The 20,936-nt window shown below is 46.7% G+C and overlaps 1 protein-coding gene and 1 long non-coding RNA gene across 13 annotated transcripts in view; one reads left to right on the top strand and one right to left on the bottom strand.

The window, feature by feature from the left end:
• Positions 1-20,936, top strand: part of Pknox2 (PBX/knotted 1 homeobox 2) — a 262,954-nt gene that overhangs the window by 17,006 nt on the left and 225,012 nt on the right. The gene's annotated exons all lie outside the window — the stretch shown is intronic.
• Positions 2,140-4,587, bottom strand: LOC148004045 (uncharacterized). The gene is made up of 2 exons (XR_015627170.1): positions 3,861-4,587; positions 2,140-3,640 (listed from the first exon to the last, which is right to left on the bottom strand). It is a non-coding gene; the product is annotated as an uncharacterized LOC148004045 (long non-coding RNA).

The following is a 20,936-nucleotide window of genomic DNA, read 5'->3' as shown; positions in this document are numbered from 1 at the left end:
TCGTTTAGAGTTAAATCTCTCTCTCTCTCTCTCTCTCTCTCTCTCTCTCTCTCTCTCTCTCTCTCTCAGCGTGTTATGTGTAGTATGAAGTGGTAGGATCCAACTTCATTCTTTAGCCATGAACATTCAACTACTTCAGCCCTGTTTATTGAAGAGCCTGTTCTATTGAATGGGCTTGTGAATTGCCAAACACCAATTGGCCGTAGATTGTGGGCTTCTCTTTGGAGTCTGGCTCCTATTCTACAGCCTGCCTGTCCATCCATATGTCAGCAGCACCTTGTTTTGACTACTGTGGATTAGTGGTAAAGTCTGAAGTTTGGAAGTTTAAGATTTCCAAATTCGTTCTTCCTTTTTTGGGTCGTTTTGGCTCTTAGGGGCATTTTGCAATTTCATTTGAATTTGAGGATTGTGTTTTGCATTTTTGAGTAAAAGCCCGTTGGAATTTTACACTTGATCTTTGCTCGAAGGCTGAGACTCAGTTGCTGTTGACTTTTTTAGACAACAACAAAAAGTGTGTGTGTATGTGTATGTGTGTGTGTGCATACATGAGTGTGTGTGTGTGTGTGAGATATGCATAGTGTGTGCATGTACAGAGGTTGTCATAACATATCTTCCTCTAAAACTTGTGTTTTGAGGCAGGGTCGCTCACTAAACTGGCACTCACCAGTTGGTTAGATTGGCTGACTAGGGAGCTATAGGGATCTCTCTGTCTCTCCCTTCCCCTGTGCTGGGTTTACAAATAGACACTACTATGCCTAGTTTTTGTGTCAGTGCTGGGTGTCCAAACTAAGATCCTCATGCTTGCACAGCAAACATTGTACCACCAAGGCATCTCTCCAATCCCCCGCTGTTGGAATTTGAACAGCGTTTCCCACCTATAGGTTCCTTAAGGGCCACATTGATGTCTTAGCAATATTAAGGTTTCTTATCTTATCCCATGCATTTACATCCTCCTAATCTCAGCAGTATTTCTAAGCATTGGGTATACAAGTCTTTCACCTCCTCCAAATTTACTTCTAGACAGTTTATTCTTTTACGTTCTATTTTAAATTAAATTGCTTTCTTAATTTTCCTTTTAGATTGTTCCCTGCTAGCATATAGAAACACAACCAATTTGCATGTGATATTAGAAAATTTTTATTACTATATATTGACTGCACAAAAATAGGTGTCGTGACATTTTCACATGCTTGTATAATATACTTTGACCAAACCCATCCCTTCACCCACAAGCCCTTCCCCTCCCTTTGCTTCCTTTTCTTTTCCACCACAGCCCTTCTATTTTTGTGTCTTTAAAAAAAGATCTAGATGCTGCCTATGAGACAAACCATGCGGCATTTGTCTTTCTGAGTTTGTGGCTTAACACAAAGATCTTCAGCACCATCCATTTGCTAATGACAGGATTCCATTCTTCTTTATGGTTGAGTTAAACTCTGCTAAGTGTGCGTGTCTTATTGTCTTCATGGTTTATCTGTTGATGGGTATATAGGCTGATCCCACAACTTGGCTACTGTACATAGTGTCCCAATAACATGGGCGTGCAGGTGTCTCTATTGTATTCTGACATTGATTCCTTTAGGTGTGTAGCCAGCAGGGTGCATCTGGATGGCATAGGCATTCCATCTGTGGTGTTTTGAGTAACTTTCATGTTGATTTCTATGTGGCTAGACTAAGGCAAATGTTCACTCACTGTGTATCAGCTTCTCACCCCTCCCTGTGCTCTTTCCCCATCTTTACCAGTTCTTCATTCTTGTTCTCTACAAGAGCCACTCCAGCTGAGGCGAGATGGACCCTCAATATTGTTTTGATTCGAATTTCCTTGTTTTAGTTTTTTGTTGTTGTTTGTTTGAGACATGGTTTCTATGTGTAGACCTGGCTGTCTTTATGTAGAACAGAATGGCCTCGATCTCAGAGATCTGCTTGTCTTTGCCGCCCACATGCTGGGATTAAAAATGTGCCACCACCACCTGGCAGGGTTTTGCATTTTCCCCATACAATTAGTGACCATTTACACTTCTTTTGAAAACTGTCCAATTATTTTTGCCCACTTATTAAGTGAATAATTTGTTCATCTGGTGTTTAATTTTATGGGTTCTTTATTTATGCTGGATATTAATCCCTACTAGAGGAACAGTTGGAAAAGATTTTTTTTTCCATTGTGCAGACTCTCTCTTTACGTTGGAAATGGGATTGTTGTTATTGTGTAAACACCTTTTTTTTTAAAGATTTATTCATTTATTATATATAAGTACACTGTAGCTGTCTTCAGATACACCAGAAGAGGGCATCGGATCTCTTTACAGATGGTTGTGAGCCACCATGTGGTTGCTGGGAATTGAACTCAGGACCTCTAGAAGAGCAGTCGGGTGCTCTTAACCGCTGAGCCATCTCTCCAGCCCGTGTAAACACCTTTTAATTGCATGGAATTCCATTTGTCATTTCTTGCCTTTGCAGACCTACTGGAGCTGTCAATACCCATATCCTGAAATGCTTTTCCCTAATAGACTCAAAGCTCCAGCTGATTATTGAAGTCTTTGGTCTATTTTTGAATAGAATTTTTAAAAGGATTTCCTTATCTTATTTATATGAGAGCACTGTACCTGTCTTCATACAGAAGAAATCATCAGACCCCATTACAGATGGTTGTGAGCCACCATGTGGTTGCTGGGAATTGAACTCAGGACCTCTGGAAGAGTAGTCAGTGCTCTTAACCTCCGACCATTTCTCCAGCTCTTGAATAGATTTTTTTTAAAGGATAAGAGATAATCCTATGTCAGTCTTCTCCATGGGATATCCAGTTTTCCCAGAACTGTTCGCTGAAGAGGCTGTCTTTTCTCCAACACATATATATTTTTTATGTTTATTGCACCTTGGTCATAATCAATTAGCTGTACATGTGCGATTTTTATTCCTTGGTCTTCTATTCTTTCCCATTGCTGTGTGTCTGTTTTTTATGCCATTATGGGTGCATAACATAATTTAAAATCAGTACTGTGATGCCTCTAGTATTGCCCTTTTGGCTCAGAAGTGCTTTGAATGTTCGGAGTCTTTTGTATATTTGTGTGCATTTTAGGGTTGCTTCTTCTGCTTGTGTAGAAAATGTGTTGGGGTTTGGGTGGAGACTACATCGACTCTGTAGCTGCTTTTGGTAATGTGTTCATTTCCGCAATATTAACTCTGCTGATCCATGAACACGGGTGGTATCTCCATCGTCCGATGTCTTTCTTCCATGTCTTATATTCCTGTGTGACCTCACGCCTTGCAAGCTTACTGAATCTGTTTATTCACCTTAGTAGCTTTCTTGTGAATTCTTTGGGACTTTTTTCTATGTAGAATCGCAGCATCTAATAATAGAAATGTTCCCTTTTTTTCTACCTATTTTGAATTCTTTTTAATTTTTTTTCTTGCCAGAACTTGAAGCCAGGATTGACTAGCAGAGGGGACAGTGGCCATCTTATTTCATTCCTTCTTTAGGTGATGGAGGACAGACTTTCCGTCCCCCATCACCGAGTCTGGTGGTAGCTGTCTGTACCCAACGATTGTCACTCCCAGGGCTGGGCATGCTCCTTTGCTTTTGTTACCCAACTCATGGTTTCTTCTGACACAGGATCTTATTTGGAGTCTTGTTCAGAGAAAATGCCTTTTAATTAGAAAATAACCATTTCACAGTGGCATTCACCAAATTATTAAAACGTCTGCTGAACTAAAATCCCAACATTTGTTAAGCTCCTACTATGTTGCAAGCACTTTTATTACCTCAAGTGCCCCAACAAACAGTCCTCAGAAACAGACTTCTTATTTTTGCCACCCCCCCACCTTCAGAGGAGGAAATGAATGTTAAGAAATGAGGTGACACTCACGGTTGGTAAGTTCAATGGAATTGCTGACTTCCTTGGTTTGTAGTTTGACTTGATCTTCGTTTGCTAATTCTCGAGGATAGAGGGGGCAGCTTTACTTTGTGGGGTGCACAGAATGTCCCCTGGGTTTGCAGAACTGGAGAAGGCTTTCTCAAACACACTGCTATCCCTCAGCCCGTTCTGATAGATCTGATCGTGTCTGGAGTCATAACTGACAAGAGCTCACCTGGGTCTGCAATGGCGGAAAGAGTGACAGTCCCTGCCAACCACAGCTCACTTTTATGCCTTGCTGTTGCTGAGGCCAGATAAGCTAGGGTCTTACCGAGTTGATGCTCTCGAAAGATTCAAAGACAGAGTTCCTGTGGGGGATGGGAAGCAAATGTCTTTCCTTGTAATGAGAAGCTCCTGGGCCGGGCAACTTTGTCCTTACCCCAAGGCCCTGTACTGTTAACTCGGGAGTAATCTACACTCCCCGTGGAATCGGCTTCATCAAGTAACTGCAGCCACAGGTGCTTGGATAATTCATAGCCAATGGCTAGTTTCTGCCTCAAATTTCTGGGTCAGGAAAGCCGTGTGAGATTCTATTCTGGCAGCGTGGCAGCCTTTAGCCAGGGGACTGCATGCCCTTTCTGGGTTCTTGTTTTTGAAGACATGGGAGCATGAACCTGGAACAGAGTCCCAGCTGGAGTCCCAAGGGTTGGCAGCCTGTACAACTGCTCTCGAGTCTTCTGAGTCCTGAGGCTGGGTGCTCATCCTCTGCCTGGGCGGGACACAGATGTTCCTGTGGGTGGTATGATTGGAAGATGCCTGTCTATAAAAGTCTAGATCATCTCTGAGCAGGAGAAGATTGTTGATGTTCTTGTGGCTTCTTTTTGAAGGTTGACTTTCTTTTCTTCCTGACCTTCTCTGCACTGTAGTCTTAGGAAGGGACACGGGTGTCCTGAATCCCCACTCCTCTTTAGTGAAACTATTTTGTCTCACTGACCATTCTGACACCATGTTCTCGTTCTCTCTCTCTCTCTCTCTCTCTCTCTCTCTCTCTCTCTCTCTCTCTCTCTCTCTCTCTCTGACAGGGTTTCTCTGTGTAGCCCCTAAGGTGTCCTGGAACTCGCTCTGTAGACCAGGCTTGCCTTGAATCCAGAGACCTGCCTGCCTCTGTCTCCTGAATGCTGTCAAGTCCCCATGAGGGTTCCCTGGGCTACAGATGGCCACCGGTCAATCCTATGAAGGAGGACCACCAATTGAAATTCCGAGCAGGTAGAGGTGAACAAACGGGAGTGTAGGTGGCTGTAGGCAATTCTCCCAACAACCCCTTTTAGATTACACCCGGCCTCTCTTTGTCATCTCAGTTCAGCTTAACGAATATCTTTGCAATCATCTAGATGAGACAGAGTTCTCTTCAAAGAAACCAGAGTCTGTCTGGCAACGGAAGGGAGCAAACCCCTCCCATAGCCTCTCTTCTGTGTTTGGATCCACTTCCCTCCACCGTCCTCCCACCTGAACCTCCTTGCCAAATGCAGTATTTTCACCAGACCTCCAGGCTTGAAATCCTGGAGACTCTTCTCTCCTTGCCCCCCTTTCTCTTAGGATGGTCATTTGCCCCAGAGGGTCCTGGTTTAAGCCTGTTGTCCCACAGTGGTTGTTAATAGCTCCCCTTCCACTCTGAAAAGTGTCCAAGTTCAGACACTAAATGGTCAGCCAGGTTTTAATCTCTCAGAGACCAAGGCTGCCCTCTGTCCGTGCCTGGCATGTCACTGCATTCTTACCGCTGCCACCCTAGTCCCACACCGTCACCTCCTGCCAGATCACTTCACCTGCGTCCCACTTCCGATCCACTCTGCAAATCATTGCCTGATTGATTCTCTCAAAATACAGCTCTTCACAGCTCACTTCGCTGGATCCTTGCTGCTTACAGGAGACATTGCAGCCTGACACTCAGAACCCTCGCCAACAGCCTGGCTTCTGTTGTGGTGAACGTGTTGCTTTTTTTTCTCTCTAATCAGTCACTGTTCGGTGCCCTGCTTCTGCCCGGTGATAGTCACCTACGAATACTTGTTCACCAAGGTCCACTTGCCTGGGCCATCCCCACAGACTCGAGTCGAGGTCTTCATGCTGAAAGGCCAGCATCCATTCCGACCTTGTGAGTGCCGTGCTTTTGACTAGCCCACCCCTCAGCACTCTTGTCCTCTGAACTCCTCAACCCAGAGCAATTATTGCCTGCACAATCCATTTGGCATCTAATCACGTACTGCCTCATGGCTTTTTCGTAGATTGCTGTGTTGAACCAGAGCTAGAAGGCTTTGCTGTCAGTTTGCTTTCGTGTATCTGTTGTTCTCCATAAAATTGCAGGTTCCTTGAGGACAGGAGCTGCCTCTTCCCCATCCTTACATCCCCATGGTAACATCAAGTGCCTACTAAGTGTAAAATAAACAATAAATATCCATTCAGAAATCTCAGCTGGTTAGGACCCTCCTCGTCGCATAGTTTAGACTGTGTTTTGTAGCAATGGAAGAGAGAGAGAGGAAGACAAAACCAAGAGAATTGCTCAGAGGTCTAACTCATTCAAACGGCAGGGCCAGGCTTCAGACACAGATTGAGATCAAGTCAGGTGCTTTCCGATCACCAGGCTCTGTGCTCATTTTCTTTTTTTAACTTAAGGATGAGTAGAAATGTAGAGATTGGGGCAAAAGAGGGAACAAACCAGGAGTGGGCTGTGGCATCAGGAAAATCCTAATGCTAGAAAACTGGTAGAATTTGGGGGGTAGCTGCAATGAGTACAAGATAATTCCTATGGTCTAGAGCTCAAAAATATGCTCTCTCTCTCTCTCTCTCTCTCTCTCTCTCTCTCTCTCTCGCACATGCACACGCGCGCGCGCGCACACACACACACACACACACACACACACACACACACACACTGTGTATGCATGAGACATCAAGGTGGAAAGGGGCTTATTTTAAAGAAGGAAGAGAATTAGTGAAGGGTCCACGAAAGAAGGTGGTGGAGGTACATGTGAGCAAAGTACACGATGTGCATAATGTGAAGATACCATGATGAAAGTCATTACTTTGTATGCTAATTTCTAAATGAAAACAAAACAAGCAAGTTAAAAATTAAAAAGGTGGGGCTGGGGATTTAGCTCAGTGGTAGAGCGCTTACCTAGGAAGCACAAGGCCCTGGGTTCGGTCCCCAGCTCCGAAAAAAAGAACCAAAAAAAAAAAAAAATTAAAAAGGTGAGAGAGTTGGAGGAGAGGGAGGGATCAAGGAAGAGAGTGGCAGAATTTGGGGCTCAAGGAGTAAAGGTACCTCCTATGAGCACCTATGAGGGGCAAGACCCCTCCCTGTGCTCTCGGGTTCAGAAGTTGTGGTGGGATGGATGTTAGGGGAGTGGGATGCTGGTGAGCCACTCCTGAGGTCCAGGAGAGGCATGGGAATGTCTGCTTTCAGGCAGCCGGTCACATGTGCTTTGGGCCGCGTGAAAACCCAACCCTGGCAGTATTGAAAAGCATCGCCGGTAATGCCGTTATATATAGCTTTCAATTTTAATAAGGTGTTGCAGAAACTACAAAAATACATCTAACCCAAACCACATTTCACTGGGAGCTTGATCTGGAATCCCTTCCTACGGCTCCTGTGTGGTGCTCTGTGCTGTCAATGGAGCTGTGAAAACACAATAGAGGGTGGGTAATCGCGCATTATATGGCTTTTGTTTTCTGCTATGAAATATCGACTTTGGAAAAGAGAGTGGATTACAGAGGCACCGGAGGGCACAGTGAGGAGACTCAGGGAACCTGGTGTGTGTGTGTGTGGGGGGTGTGTGTGTGGATGAGGGCAGATGGTGGCTGACCCATCTGTCTGCGTCTGGGCTTTTCTATCAGGAACCTGGAGAAACTCACGCATCTCACTGACATGAAAAGGCTCTCAGTGACCATGGGGTTGGCCGAGGACTCACGGCCCTGGCACAGCGGTGCCAGGGAGGCAGTGCTGTGTGCTCAGTTGTGGGTATGGTGGCTGAAATATGTGTCTGATGGTACCTTGGGGAGGTAAGGACCAGTTTAGTCAGGAAACAGGCGCTGGGATCATTTCCTAGGAAAAGCTGGGCTTGTGTCTGTCTTGTGTACTGTCGGAGGTTTAGGGGGACATAAATGCTGCCAATGCTTGGTATCTTGGCAGGAGTCACATCTAGAGAAGGTGGGAGCTCACTAAAGTAATGCTGGGGCACCTGGTCCCTTCTACATAATAACAATAAAAGAATACGGTCTTCCTTTATGGAGTGCTGAGTGGCAGGCGCTCATGTATGCGCCTTTCTCGTGCCCTTCCGTAGCCTTGGAAGGCAAATGTTGGCCCACTTTCTAGATAAGGACTGAGGCCAAGTGAAGGACTCCCTGCCCTGTTTGCTGGGTCTTCTGCCTCCCTATCTCCAAGGGCCATGGGAAGGGAAGGATAACTGGAAGGACAGAGGAGGCCACAGTCAGCCAGCTTGATGGGGTTTGATCTTGCTTGCTTAGGGGAAAGAAGAGCAGGCACTGGCAGGGAATTCACCGAGAACTGTCAGTGGGCCAAGGGCTGTGAGGGGCAGATTGCCTCAGGTAACCCGATGACAGTCCCAAGTCATGTGAGCCAGCTCCCTGCCTCCTCCATGCAGGTGAAGCTCCAGCTGAGTTGGTACCATTAGGCTATCTTCTCTCTTCTGGGCAACATTGCAGGGTCTGCCATTGGGTTTGAGGGATGGCCTGTCTCTCTAGATAGATTACATTTGGTTTGTTCAGAAGGCATTTATGGCTTTATAAAGCTCTTAAATTGGCTCTTTTCCCCCCTCAAAACATTTCTTCAAGCTTACAAGGCCAGTTTTAGAATAGCAATTACCAGCTCCAATATCCCCCAGCAAACTCATGCTGTGCTGTTGTATATAAACTGCTTGGGACATTTGTAATGCTGCCACACGGCATATCTGCGGGCGGAAAGCCCCTGTCTTGCCGAGGAATGCTTTCAGAGGCCCTTTCTCAGCCCTAATTTATGGGCCACATAAAACTCTTGTGAAGTTGCCCTGCATCTTTCTGAGGCAAAGTTGAGGATTTTTACTGTTTCAAGCTGCTAATTTTTCCCATTTAAAGCCAGCCTTCTGTCCGTGCCAGTGTGCATGTGCGCATACAAGTTGGCCACTTTAATTTATGTGCCTCCTTCTCTCTGTGCAATGCTTATAACTCACAAATGTGTGCATAATATACCACCAGCTCTTCCTCTTTACAAGAGACTCAGCTGCTTTATCCTGTGGTTCCAACAACCTGGACTCCTCCCTGCATCTCCACCGCTGAAGCCCGAGGAGGAAGTCTCTGTGCAAGGAGGGGGATGCACCTAGGAACTGTGCAAGCCGAGGCCTCGAGCTCTTAATCTGTGTCCTAGTTTGCTGATGGTTGCTTTGACACACGCCTCGACTGAAAGCATCTTGGGGAGGAAAGGCTTTGTTTCCATCTTGGAGCTTTCGGTGCTCCATGGAGAGAGGTGAGGGCAGGAACCTGGAGGCCAGGAGCTGAAGCAGAACCAGGGAGGCACACTGCTTACTGGCTTGCTTTCCCTGGCTCACTCGGCTTGTCTTTTTTATACAGCCCAGGACCACCTGTCTAGGGGTGGCAGTGTTCCTGCTGCTCTGAGATATATACATGTGCGCGCGCGCCCGCGCGTGTGTGTGTGTGTGTGTGTCCGCATGTGCATATGTATGTATATGCATGTGCATGTGTAAGTGTATATGCATGTGTATATAAAACAAAAACAGGGGGCTGGAGACATGGCTCAGCGGTTAAGAGCACCGACTGCTCTTCCTGAGGTCCTGAGTTCAAATCCCAGCAACCACATGGTGGCTCACAACCATCTATAATGGGATCTGATGCCTTCTTCTGGTGTGTCTGAAGACAGCTACAGTGTACTCATATATAATAAATAAATAAAATATTTAAAAAAAAAACAAAAACAGAAACCTAACCTGTACAGCCTGACAGATGAGGGGCTTCATGAGAGGCCATGGTGGTGGGCAGAAGTTCAGATCAGGGAATTAGAATTTAGAGCTTAAATGGAGCACATGTACTACCTTGGGCAAGCCAAGGAACTTCCAAAGCCTCAGTTTCTCCTCTTGCAGGAGGTTATACAGTTCTCACCAGAGCACTTTGAGTTTCAAGTATGCTAATGACTGTAAAGCCCTTTCATAAGCAATATCCAAGGGCTGGCTGGAAGCTATTCCAAGCTCTCAACTGCTGGCAGGGCCCCCTAGGAAGGAGAACAGCCAAGAGCAATGTGATGTCTCAGGGCTTTCCGAAGTCCAATCTCATGCCTTTGCATGAGCCTTGCCTCCCTAGTCTCTGGTGAGCCCTGAGCTGGGAGCTCTTGTGTAACACAGGCTGGAGTCAGAACTCTACTCGCGGCTCCTGCTTTTCCACCAGTGTCCTCTGTGCCCAGAGATTTTCGATTTCCTCATGAGGGTCCATTGATAGCCCTTCTCCACCCCAGCCAGTTCCAGTCCCTGTTCCTTTTTGGGAGCAATAATTCTCTCTTGGTCTTTGCAGATGCCTCCCACCTGAAAGCCACTCAGTTTTCCTTCTCTGGGTTTCATGTGAGTCTTAGTGTTTGATGGGTTGTGGGAGAGTCCTAAACAGTGGGGCTCATAGCTCCCAGTCCTGGCTCTGTCCCCACATGAGGGTCTTTATTATAATGACAGGTTCTTTAACACAGGGGGACTTGGTCCTTGTGCGCACAGGCTGTGACTACCCCGGCTAATAGTAGGGGACATTCAGCTCCTCCTGGGGTTCTGGCGAGCCCCCTCAGTACAGAGAACTCCAGTCCCAGTCTTGCTTCAAAGTCTCTGAGGCATCATCTCCCTCTTCTTAACTGTTTGTGTTGGAATGCTCCCACTTGGATATTTTGCCACTAATGCGAAGCTCTAAGAGTTTAAAGCAGACTCGTTCAGTGCACTTCTCGGGAAGGGAAAGACACCGTCATTTACTGAGCATCTACAACATGCCAGCCGGCCGCGTCGGTGCAGCGTAGGCTCCCAGGTAATTAAGTTCTCACCACAAACCCTACCAGTCATAATCACTAGCATGGATTCAGCACTGGATATGCCAAACACTGTTCTGCCTTCCTTCCACAAATCCCATCCTCAGAGCACTCTGGTAAAGGAGGAAAGCAAGGCGTGGGGAAGTTAAGGCACGTGTCCAACATCACACAGCTAGTAATGTGGGGAGATGGGATTAACAGCCAGAGAGTTTGGTTCTCAGCCTGAGCGTTTAATCACTGCACAGGAAACTGTTTTCATTTCACCACCCCTAAATTTACATTGAGATGTAAAATGATGTTCAGGGGGACCACAGAGCTTGTTCACTGACACCCAGCCAGGAGAAGGCAGAATCAAAACTAGAGTCTGTGCTGACCTGCACTGAAGCACATTCCCACCTCAGTGCCTCTGTTTCCTCAGCCACTGGCTTAAGACACCGTTTTCATGTCTACCTGTAATGCACAGTGGCAAGTGAGTGAGATTATAAAATTAATTTTTTGTTTTAAAGACGAAGATGATTCGGATGTGGGAGAGCTGGGAGGCAGGAAGAAGGGAAAGGACTTGGCAGTGAAGGGAAAGTTTTCCTAATACATCCTGTTTTGTCCTTGAGACAGAGAAACCTCCAAAGAATAGAGATTTATTTGTTTTACTTGCAGAGGCTGGGAAAGCCAAGGGCCTTCTTGTATCATCTCCTGGCAGAAGGAGAGATGATAGATCCAGAAGAGTAAGAAGGGAGCAGAACTCATCCTTCATCAGTAGGTCACTCCTGGGCCCCGGCATTAATGCACTCACCTCCTGACCTTGTTACCTCTGAAAGCTCCCACCTCTCAACGGTGCATCAGGGCTAAGTTCCCAACACAAGAGCTTTGTGAGACCCTCTAAGCTACTTCCCTGGTGCTGTGATAAAAACGCCCCAACAAAAACAGCTCAAGGGAGAAAGGGCTTGTTCAGCTCACAGTTCTAGGATGCATCCCAATATTACAGGGAGGTGATGTCATGAGCACTGGGGAACATCAGGTCACCATAAGCTGACAGGAGAAGAGAACAAAGCACGCATGTGCGCTGCTATTCAGCCTGTCCTTTATCCTCTCATACAGTCCAGGTTCTTCTTCCCAAGGAGCCATTTTATCCCTCAGTGGGTGGGTCCTCCTACCTCAATCAGTGTAACCAAGATAATCCTCCACAGGCATGCCCAGGAGAAGCTAGGCTTTGCCAATTTGTCCATTAGCATGGACCACCACAGGCAGACACATTCTATCCACCTCAGATGGTGAGACCTAGATCAGGGCACCAGGCACTAGATAGAAGTCTAGTTTAGAGATGTCTGAGAGCAGACAGTTCAGTAGGTTGACATACTCTTCACAACAATGAAAGGCAAGTTTTTGTAGGTAAGAGCCTCATCTGGAAACACCCAATAAAAGATTCCTCTTGGTAGCAAGTGGCACTTGATACTCTCTCCAAAATCCAGAATTGATTCTGGGTCCCAAGGTTCTGAATGTGTTTGGGTCATTTGGGCACTCTGATAAAATTCTCTCAAGAGATTTGGCACGAAGCTTCCCTTGGCTGACGGTGCTCTGGCTGCCGCACGTCCTCCTGAGAATTCTTAAGATATAGTAAGTAGGTCAGGTTCAGAATGCTGGGCCCCCTCTTCTGGATGAAAGCTTCTAGGCCAGTGGTTTTCAACTTTCCTAATGCTATATGACCCTTTAGTACATTTCCTCATGTTATGGTGACCCCAGCCATTAGGTTACTTTTGCTGTTACTTCATAACTGTAATTTTACCACTGTTATGAACTGTAATATAAATATCTGTGTTTTCCCATGATCTTTGGCAGCCCCTGTGAAAGGGTCATTCAACACCCCCCAAGGAGTCTCAACCCACATGTTGAGAATCACTTTTCTAGATCCTACCACTACTTGGGCAAGGTACTAACTCTATATAAGAAGCTGAAGAGACCATGGTTTACCAAGACTTAGCTTTGTCTCTCAGTGTTAGGTATAGGTATCTGACCGGGGTCCTTGAAGGGGTGACTTTCCCATGACAGCATGTGCTGGTGTATATTGGCTAGAGTTTCCTCCAGACTCTTAGCCCAGAAGAGGTCAGTTTCTCTGAGCCCATGTATCCCTACGTGGACCCCACAACCAGCCTTGATATTGTCCTCTGTTCTGTCATCTACTCATTCTACTGAACACGGTATGTAGGAGATTGGTCTAAGCGCTCAGTTGGCTCCTGTTGCTTGAGTACCGTACTCTGGGAGGTTACTGAGGCAAGAGGCCCTCTACCAAGGAGCTTATTCTTCTCTCCCTGAATTCCAGCCTGGTGGTAGAAAGGATCTCCCAAGCATCGTCCTGAGAGGCCAGTCTGTATTTCTAATCAAGCTTTCATCCTGAGGGAGAGCAGGAGAGGAGCTGTCAGGGGCTGACATCCACGCTGCTCAGAGGAAGAGGATCTGAAAGCCAGTGAAGTCTTGCCTGGGTCAAACTTTTACACTTTTTCCTGTGAGCTTGGACAATCTGCCTCACCTCTCTGGACCTGAATTTCCTTATCAGCACAAGAGAAAGGCGCTGTATCGGAGCACAGCTAAAACCCCATCCATATATGTTTCTTCCCCACAATTCTAGCTCTTGGACCAGAGATGTAGCTGGCCTGTAAGGACTTCACTGGAGTAGCCCTGATCTCTAGTGAGCATAAAAAAGACACTTCTCGGGCTGGGGAGATGGCTCAGTGGTTATGAACACTGACTGCTCTTCCAGAGGTCCTGAGTTCAATTCCCAGCAACCACATGGTGGCTCACAATCATCTGAATGGGATCTGATGCCCTCTTCTCGTGTGTCTGAAGGTAGTGACAGTGTACTCACATACATAAAATTAATAAGTAAACCTAAAAAAAAAAAAAAAAGAAAGACACTTCTCCTACTTAGCAGGGAGTGCCCCTGCCCTAACCATGACTTTGAGATTAGCTCTTAGTATCTCACTATGGAGAAGGTATGTCCCTGAGATTATTTGATTGTATCCTCCCCCAAGTGCACTGTGGCTATTAAATACAGATTTAAATAAATTCAAATGAACTCACATTAGGAATTCAGCTTTTCAGTCTTACTAGCCAGGTCTCATACAATCAGTAGATGTCTGCCCACTGCACTGAAGGTCCTTGTCTCCAAGACCTGTCTTACCAAGGAAAGTGGGGCTTTGAAACAGTTGAATGATAATGCTTGGGGACACCGTGGTCCTTGTGTTGCTCATTACCTCTCAGATGGGAGGGAACTGACATCTCTCAATTGATTATAGATACGGTGACCTTCAGATTTATGTAATGGTTGCCTGGGCTATCTGGATGGATGAGTGGCAAGCCAAGAGACAGCCTCTGGTTCCCCCTGACTGCTCACAGGATCTTAGAGCCTCCCTACCAGGTCCTTTAAGGCAAGGGTTAGGCCCCCAAATCTCCTTTCAACTCTCGTTTCTCTGGACATCCAGAGTTGCCTAGAGGACAGGCTCTAGCCTTTGTCTTCCTTGAAGTTCTAAGTTGTCTTTCAAAGCTCTGCTGGGCAGCTGGAGTGTGGCATACTGGTGAAATCATTCTGCTTCACAACCCTTCCCTGACCAAGCTGTACCTGCCCTTCACACAGAAGTAGGCTACCTCAGCTGCGGTTTGCCAACTGAAGGTCCACCTCCCTCCTCTTCTCCACATCCCTATCTTCTTTCAACTCTTTCCCCGTCTCCCTCGTCCTCCTTTTCCTCTTCTCTTTTCTCTTCCCTTTCTTCTTCTCCTGGTTGGTTGTCTAGCTGACTGCCTGTCCCCCAAGCCCCCTGCCCCCTGTACCCTCACTCCAGTTTAAGGCAATAACTTGATGTGTATTTCTGCTCAGCTGATCATGCTGGTTCCTTGGAGTCTTTCTAGGGACCGATGGAACAGTTCTAAACCAGCCCAGACAGCTTCCAGAGTGTTCTGAAGACACTGGAGAACTCCTGGCAGAGTTTAATATAGGTTTCTCCAAGCTTTGTTTTCACGTTCACTCCGTCTCGCTGCCCCTGCCAGCCCCCACTCCTCACACTCACTAAGGCAAATTAAATTTACCGTCCAATTAAATTAGGAAGTCAAATCAGTGATTGCAAAAGAAAGCAATGTGTCAGGCTCAAAATACAGCCCAGTGGTAGAGAATTTGTAGGAAGTGCAAAAACCTGAGTCTGGTTTCCTACACCTTGAGAGACACAGGGGAGGAGGAAAGAAAGAAAGAAGTTAAAAGAGGAAAGGAAGAAAAGGACTCTACAAGCAAAAGCTAATTTTATTTCTGCGTAGCAACGCTGGGCTCCTGGTCTGTTTAAGACTTTGTTATAGCATTGAGACTGGAGAGAGGACTTAGTGGATAAGGGTACCCACTATTCTTTCAGAAGACCCAGGTTCAATTCCCACAACCCACATGGTGGCTCTCAACTGTCTGTGATTCCAGTTACAGGGCATCCAATGTTCTTTTTGATTCTGCAGGCATTTGTCATGAATGTGGTACATATAGGCAGGCGAAACACCCATATGCACAAAATAATAAAAAGAGATTATTATATGGTCTCTCCTGGCTCTTATGGCCTGGAAGAACAGAAGCATCATCTATCTACCTGTGGGCTGAGCACCTAGCTTGTGACAAGACTATCTCTGACTTACACACCCAGCTTTGGAACCCCTGCCGTGGAAGCAGAGACAGGTCGCTTACCCCTTTTCTGTGATCCCCCATCTATAGGACAGTGAATAAGATGCTTCTTAAGGTCGTATGTGTGGTCGTATGTAGAGCACCTTGCACTATCACAGAGTGTGCATCAGACCCGGCAGCTGGCATTTTGACTTCTGGTGGCAACTCAAATGCCCAGAGGCATTTCATTCTTCAATATCATGGCCATTGGTCATATGAGGACATAAAGCAAAAGAGGTGAGAGAGGTAATGAGAAAGATCAGGCCAACTTTCTCTCCTCTCTGTGGTCTCTCTCCTCTGCCTCACCTCACCAAATATCCCAGGTTGTTAGAACCAATGCCTGGTGGGCGTCATCTTTGACCCTTCCTCTCATTTCCACTTAGCTCAACAGTTAGTCCGGTCAACTTGAAGTTTGTCAACTTGAAGTCTTGTCAACTGGAAGTCTTGACCTGACACCTGTCTGTGATGGAACCCTTAGCCCTTAGCCCATGCCTCTCATCATCTCCCTGGCTACCCCTCTTGTCCTTACTTCTTTTACACTCAAGCCAGAACATCTTCCATGCCCTGTGTCTTCACTGAGGCCATCGTGACTTATGGCCATATTGTGTGTGTGTGTGCTTCTGTGTGCCTGTGTGTGTGTGTGTGTATGTGTGCCTGTGTGTGTGTGTGTGTGTGTGTGTGTGTGTGTGTTACTGGAGTTTAACATCTAGCTTGCTCTTTAGGCATGGTTCATATAGTCAAGATCAGTGTCCCCCTGAGCATCGCTACAGGATCAGTACTGCTGATAAGGAACAGAGGAGCGGATGAATGGATGCTTCAGGCAGGGCACTTGTTTGCCCGTTCTTTTTTGCATCTCTTTCAAAGGGAGATCTTCGTCTAAAATGTGCATGCTCTGATAAACAGCAGCTTGTCTTTTTCACATAGGACTGTCTCTACAGAGCTTAGAGCACGAGCCCATCCATGGATTCAGTAAAGTTTCGTCTACTTTCTCTCGTCACTTTGACAAATCGTCTGATGGAAAATGCTTAACAGGCATACAGGTGCCATGGCAGGATAGGAAGGCAGGCAGGAATGGCTCAGTGTGTGGTGGCAAGAACTTGGTCTGTGGCATCTGTTTATCTTGATAAATCAGGAAGCTAAGAGTGGTTCTGGGGAAGAGGGTGGGTTATATCCTTTACGTGGTTGCCTCTCGTGGCCCACACCCTTCCCTTAGGACCTATATCCCAAAGGTTCCACAGAACCATCAGCTGGGAACCTGATCTGTCTAGACACAAAGCACAACAGAGATAGATCCACTAAGCTGCCTCAATCCAAACTTACTGTCTTTTCTCTGAAAAAAGGAATCACTTTTTCTCTGACGTCATTCCTCACCTGATCTCACCAATGTCCCAGGGGTCTTGGTTTCTATGAACCCTTTATGATCTGAGAGCTTAGACTGGAACTAAACACAGGCTTCCATTTGATTCTGTCCCTGATACCCTAGAGGGGGAAGTGGGGGGTTTCCCTGTCACTGAGGAATTTTGTTTGGAGCTGGAGAGGTATGCTAGGGACACCCAAATGGGGCATAGTTGCTATTGCCAGTCAGGGTCATTGATTGGCCAGAGGAGCTCTTGGCCCTTCTAGGCTATAGTGAACGAAGCTGAAATTCTCCAGTTGCTGGTGATGGGGGTGTCTTAGTTAGGGTTTTACTGCTGTGAACAGACACCATGACCAAGGCAACGCTTATAAGGATAACATGTAATAGGAGCTGGCTTACAGGTTCAGAGGTTCAGTCCAGTATCACCAAGGTGGGAACATGGCAGCATCCAGGCAGACATGGTGCAGGAGGAGCTGAGAGTTCTACATCTTCACCTGAAGGCTGCTAGCAGAATACTGGCTTCCAGGCAGCTAGGATGAGGGTCTTAAAGCCCACAACCACAGTGACACACCTACTCCACCCCCTGGGAGGAGCATAAACAAACTATCACATGGGGGCAAAGGCAATTACCCTACCTGTAGCATACTGGAGATTCCAAGAGGGTATGGAAAATACCAATGGAGAATGGTCACAGAAGAGACAGCAAATCCTGAAAGAGGGGGAGGGAAGGGAGGGAGGGAGAGGGAGAGGGAGAGGGAGAGGGAGAGGGAGAGGGAGAGGGAGAGGGAGAGGGAGAGGGAGAGGGAGAGAGAGAGAGAGAGAGAGAGAGAGAGAGAGAGAGAGAGAGAGAGAGAGAGAGAGACTGACTACAGGGATGGGATAGGAAAGCCCCTTGGTGCTTGATACCTTTTTATCTCCAATCCCTCCCTGGGGTGTAGCCTCTACCTGTGAAGTGAGATTATACTACTTGTCTAACTACCAGACTAAGAGGCCCAACAGATCACAGGATGCAGTACCTCAGCTAGAAAATGGATGTTGTTTGTCCTGTGTCAACATCATGCCTTTTACTTAGTCCCTTCCCTGTCTCCTACTGGAAATGACCGGGGTGGGGTGGGTGAGTGGGGGCGTATCAAATTCTTCCACCTCACTTCCTCACAACTTTTTCTTTCAGAGTCGCCTCTTGGACACTCTCCACTTCCTTTCTGTTCCTCCTGCTGTGTAGGCATTTCCCCAAGAGCTAGCCTAGATTAGTTTGAGCCAAGGGTCAGGGAAGACTGTATGTTTGGGAGGTGGTGGACTCGGCTGGGGGGCTGGGGGGTCTCAAGCAGCCTTGTGGCTGCCCTGCGGGGTCTGGCAGAGCCCCAGCCTCTGGCTGTGACATACAGCCTCCTTCATGAAACCAGACAGAATTAAGCCTTTTGTTTCCTGTTTGCTAGGCCAGCTTAAAGAAAACACAGAGGGTCCATGGGGCTGGGGCTCCCAACAAGACTGCCTTTGTATTCTTTTAATTAATCAGTTAGCTGAGGGAAAGGAGAGGAGGGAAGTTCATGTTATAAATACATGTTTTTCTTTGGCTCTTTTCCCCCCAAAAGACAGAGTCTGAATGGCGTCCCCATGAGAGCTCCCCCCTCATCTCACCCTAGATGTGGCGGAGGCTGGGGCTAGCCCAGCTGCAGCTGTGACCCTCCGTGCCCTCCAATCCCTCTAGAGCGTTAACTGTGGTATCGTGGGGTCCTGGGGAAACATTAGATGCAGACAGTGGGGCAAGTGGCTGCTAGTCTCCGGGTCCCTTCCACCTTTCCTCTCTGAGCCTGCACCCCCTATAACCTCCTCGGATGAGGTACCTGCACCGCCACGTAGAAGAGGATATGTTATCTCCTGAGAGGACAAAGTCATCTTCAGGTGAACCACAGAAGGAGAAGTGCACACTGCAGCCCAGAGCCATCCTTACCACCCACACTCTCTGGCACTAGCTAGAGACCGATCGCATGCCCAGTCACCTCCAGGGGACACCAATGGCTTTCTGTAACTGCGCTCTACCCAGCTACAGGCTGGAGTGAAGGCACGGGGCCGAAGGAGGGTTCTGGGGAGGACGAGTTTGTGGAGTGGGGCAGCAAGCCCCCTAGGGCAGACATGCTCATGTACACTTCCATTCCACAGAGATCTTTGAAAAGATCTCTGGATGGTGCTGTTTAAATAAAAAAAATGTTTTAAAGCACTGAGTTTTAGAAAACCCTTTTGGAAACAGGTGAATTCATATCTCATATTCCTGCCCCCTCCTCACTCTCAGCTGCCAGGTGTTTGGGGAGTTAAAAATCTCTTTTATTATGAAGTAAAATATTTGAAGTCTGTAAATATATGTCCCTTGTAATGGAATCTCACTGTGGTAAAATTTTTCTTCTGTGATCTTCATTTTCAGTCCTAGCTGGAATGCTCTGATATCTGGTAACCATGACTCCAGCCCTGTAAATATACTGTCCAGAAAAATCCTCAGAGCTGGATAAGACATGGAGGGCCTGGGCCTTGAATCTCACTCACCTCTATTCTCTAGATTCAACTTCTTCCATGAGGCGTTCAGGTCTACTGTAGGGAAATGGGGAGGCCACAGAGACCAGGCAATGGGCAGACCTTGTAGAATATTCTGTCAGGACTACATTAAGCTTTCACCTTTATTCCTTGGGGAGACACCTTCCTTCTCAGTCACTGAGAAAGGCTCATGTTTTCAAACCATAACCCCAGTTGCTCTTCCCTTCCCGTCCCTCCTCGGGTCCTTGAGAATATGATTAAGCTAGATTTATGTTTGCAATTCTAGTACTTGGAAGGCAGAGCCAGGATACTGCTGCAAGTTCAGGGGCAGCCTGGTCTATATGTCAAGATCCAGGCCAGCTTGGGTTACAGATAAAGTAATAGTAAAGGCAGGCTTCTGCAAGACTGGTCATCAAACTGTTCAACTCCACATGTGTGCTATGAGGCTGACTCATGGGTACCCATCCATGAGTACTCAGTCTCTAAAAGCAATGAATAAAACCTGGGACTGTGGAAACTGTGGCTTCTCCAGAGTGATCTTGAATCAACCTTTTGTAACCAAGTTGCATTTGCCCAAAACATTTGAGTATTTCCCTCTTCCCAGGAGGCTGGGGTCAGGGTTGAGGGAGTTATAGGTTCTGGAGGGAAAACAATCCATACTACCTTTTGCTTAGAGCTTCTGTGACTGTCTTTCTCAGAGGGCCAGAGAGCAAGGAGAGAAGTCAGCTAATGGAGAAGTTTTCTCTTCAGAGTCCCTGGAAGCCCAGACACAATCAGTGGGGAAGGATGCCAGGGATAAGGAAAAGTGCTAGTCCTTTCTGAAAAGGGTATGTGTGGCTTATGGCATGATGGCCAAGGAAGTAGGCATGCTTCACTTTGGGGAGTTGGATCTTCAGGGAAGAGGCGCTCACCAAAGCAGTCTTTCCTGATGTTAACATATGAATGAGTCACCTGTTAAAGTGGAATGGATGCTAAAGCGGCAGGCAGGTCTGAGTGGCACAGAAATCCTGACTCCAAGTGGCACAGATGCCTCTAGGTGCCTAGCACATATAGTTGCTAATCCTTCAAAGGTAGGTGCTGCTCCTTTGTGCTTGCCTAGCCCCAAACATAGCATAATGTCAGGTGCAGAGACTGTTGGTTACATGTTGATCACCCATTCACCAAAAGAAGCAAGTCAGAAGATACCAGAGCATATTTAAGTTGTGATACGTTTTCAAGTCTGAATTTCTGACTTTTTTAAAAAAATGATGCTATGTCTAGGTCATGTGCCCTACTACCGATGACTTGCATCCTCAGCCCTATTTCCTTTAAAGGACATTTATTTGTTTGTGCATTTGTGTTGAAGTATGTGTGCAGTGAGAATTCTGGAATGTTGGTTTCTTTAAAAAACACAGAGTGATTATAAGAATTTGGTTTTGTTTCAATCCCAGGTTTGGGATAGGGGACTGCTTCAGATTGTCCACAGCA

Source organism: Rattus norvegicus, chromosome 8 (genome assembly GCF_021556685.1).
Source record: "Rattus norvegicus strain SHRSP/BbbUtx chromosome 8, alternate assembly SHRSP_T2T, whole genome shotgun sequence".
Taxonomy (NCBI): Eukaryota; Metazoa; Chordata; class Mammalia; order Rodentia; family Muridae; genus Rattus; species Rattus norvegicus.
This window is presented reverse-complemented; position numbering and strand designations above follow the sequence as displayed.